Source organism: Triticum urartu, chromosome 1 (genome assembly GCF_003073215.2).
Source record: "Triticum urartu cultivar G1812 chromosome 1, Tu2.1, whole genome shotgun sequence".
In the NCBI taxonomy this organism is placed as follows: domain Eukaryota; kingdom Viridiplantae; phylum Streptophyta; class Magnoliopsida; order Poales; family Poaceae; genus Triticum; species Triticum urartu.
The window spans coordinates 191,094,307-191,097,200 of record NC_053022.1 but is presented as its reverse complement, the minus strand read 5'-3'; positions in this window follow the sequence as shown (position 1 = coordinate 191,097,200).

The following is a 2,894-nucleotide window of genomic DNA, read 5'->3' as shown; positions in this document are numbered from 1 at the left end:
TTACACCTATAAACGGCCTATTGTTATTGAGGGCCCAAATTATGTTTAGGCCTGTTAAAGGCCCACTATGGGCACATGCCTACCAGAAAAATATGAAATCTTATGCTGATTTAGGCCCAGATATTTTTAGTGGGCTACATGCAAATTTCGTCCCATAATCGTTTTTAGCCCAATTGGAATGGGCCTGACGAATGTTGGCATGTTGGGCTCCTACGAAGCTTTCGGCCGAATACATTACTAAGATAAACCTACACTATACAAAAATAGCGTTGTAATTATTGCAGCCTTTGGCAGCATCATAAATGCTGTATCACAACAAAAGGCCTGTTGGCATAAAGTTTACAGTCCTTGCAGATAAAAGCACCACCAGATGTATAGAAGCACAGATCATTTGACCTGAGTGCTAATGTTTCAGGCTATAGAATCTGATGGAGCAGCATGATCTTCACATTTTTTCCGCCATTGCTCTTGAACAACGAAGGGAACGTCTGATAGTCTGGTTTCAAAACCATTCATATCTTGACGACATTTGTCAACCACTATTCTTGTTTCCAAAATGACGTCCATTAGGGATTGGACTTGTGTCTGGAGCACAGATATATCACTCTGTCTAGCAGGAAGATTTTGTTCAGTAGGCGATTTGGACGAGGTTACCTTGACAACCAACCCAGAATTACGCAGGAAGGTGCTTTTTGCACTTTTAGTGGAGAGATACCGACGCACTGCAGCAAGAGGTGACATTGTGCCTGTGGTAGCCTCGTCACCTTCAGGTGGTTGTGGCTGTTCAATTATTTTTTCCATAGCTTCCTGAAAGTTTGAACTTGTATATTAGTGTACCAGATAAGTTACTAGTGAGACAAAAACAAACAAACTAGGTTACACGTTTATACATAACTTATTTTGGTGAACTATTGTAATACATTAGCATGTATTGTAGTGCCAACTACATAATAAAACCACTTTCGGAACATATGTCCATGTAGCATGCCTACTGTATTGTCTATTTCCTCACATTCGTTGACATCTAAGGATAAAGAGACATGGTTTAAAGTAGGATGAACATAGTATGACATCATTCATATCATGGGCAAACAGATATAAAACAAACAGGCTATTTTATCATTGTGTGCGCACATGAACATAACAACTAGAATACAGATCAAGACCAAAAGAATATCCTTCATATCTTTTAAACCATGTAAGGTGAAATGATACGTTAAACAACTGCGTATAAAAGTGAACAGAGTAACTGACATTGGCTGCAAACCAAGTAGTTAAATGAACACATCACAGTACCAATCAGTTCAAAGGCAGGAGGAGTAAGGACTTACAACAGTGGCTTGAACTAGTGTGCTCATGCCCTTCATCTTGCTGGTGTGGCAATCCTTGAAGATTTGCACTGCATTCAGTTCAGGTTCTTTTTGGTCCGCACAGGCTTTCCTCTGTATTTGGAACAAGTCAATATAGATACGGTAATATGGCATAGAAAAAAGAAGGAAGTAGCAGCTATTTACAAGAGCCTCACAGTGTGCAATATAGCTACAAGATCCTGTTGTCTGTTGGAATTTCACTTTAGAATGGTTGGTCTTGTTCTTCAAACAGTTAGCCTAGAAGAAGATACACTTGTAAGGCACATACATAAATACAAGTTCAATATGTGGTCTGATCAAATACATATAGCCTACCTGATACTTTGGGTCAGACCAATATTTAACAAGGGCTGTCCAGTCTTCATCTGTAATATATTCCACTAGAGATGTTTGGGCGATTTCATTGTTAGCCTTGCCTTCAAAGTGAGATTTTCTAAGGTAGTACCGATACTGTCGCAGAGCAGACTGAAAAACATGAGTGCATGCTTGTTTAGTTGCATCATCTTTCGGATCCAACTTGAACCTCATCTGTTGAAAAAAGAATGTGAGTCTTATTAGGAGGAAGCTAGAAAGTATGGGACAGAGAAAGACAATATTACTAATTGCGATGAATAACATTACTTACGGATAAATGGTCAAGGAAGGTGTTAAACTGGGTATTGTCTTTCTCATTGCTGTACTGGATCCACGTTGGGAGGATACGTGCATGACACCTAACGGCAACGGATGCCTCTGATACTAACTTGGCTGACTCTGTAGCATCACGTGGCCTTTTTAAACCCGCCTCAAAATGGATCTCCATTCTTCCTCCTTTAGATTTTGTTAATCTGTCAAGCATTATCCCTGATGTCTGTTTCCGCTTGCGTCGTGGTGCTAGTTCAACAATGAATATGGAAAGTGTTAGTGTACATCAAACTGTGAGAGTACATATAAAGGAGCATGCAACTGCAACTTGACTCGGTCAGGTACCGTCTTGGTGTTGATGCTCATGAGGTTCATCTGATCTTGCCAAGTCCTATTGTGTCAATAGTGCTTCGAAAGTAGTGTTAGGTGTGAAGGCAGCTTGGGAACTGGCCAGTTCCGGAGCAAACGAACGAGTAACTCATTGAGATGCTGGTACAGTTGAAGCGGATGCTGCAGCTGGTGGAGCAGATGATACTGTGTTTGTAGATTTAGCCGGTGGACTTGGACCTTCTACTGCACTATAAGTACGAGCAGAATCTGGATGGCAGATCCTTTTCTGTTTCACCCGACGAGTAACACCACTCCCTACTATATTATTTTCCTTGCTCTTTTTTGACCTTGCCATGTCAAGACTACCCACAACACAAAAGAATAAAATCGCTCTTCAGAACTCATTGATGCATGATACAGACAAGCACTACTTTGATGTAAGACAACCGTATGAGGATGGAATATGTAAGAAAAACAGGACGACATGACATATTCACAGCTACGATGTGTAAACTAAGCAGAAGGATTTTCAAGAAAATAGAAGTAATGCAAGCTAGACACCATATGAAA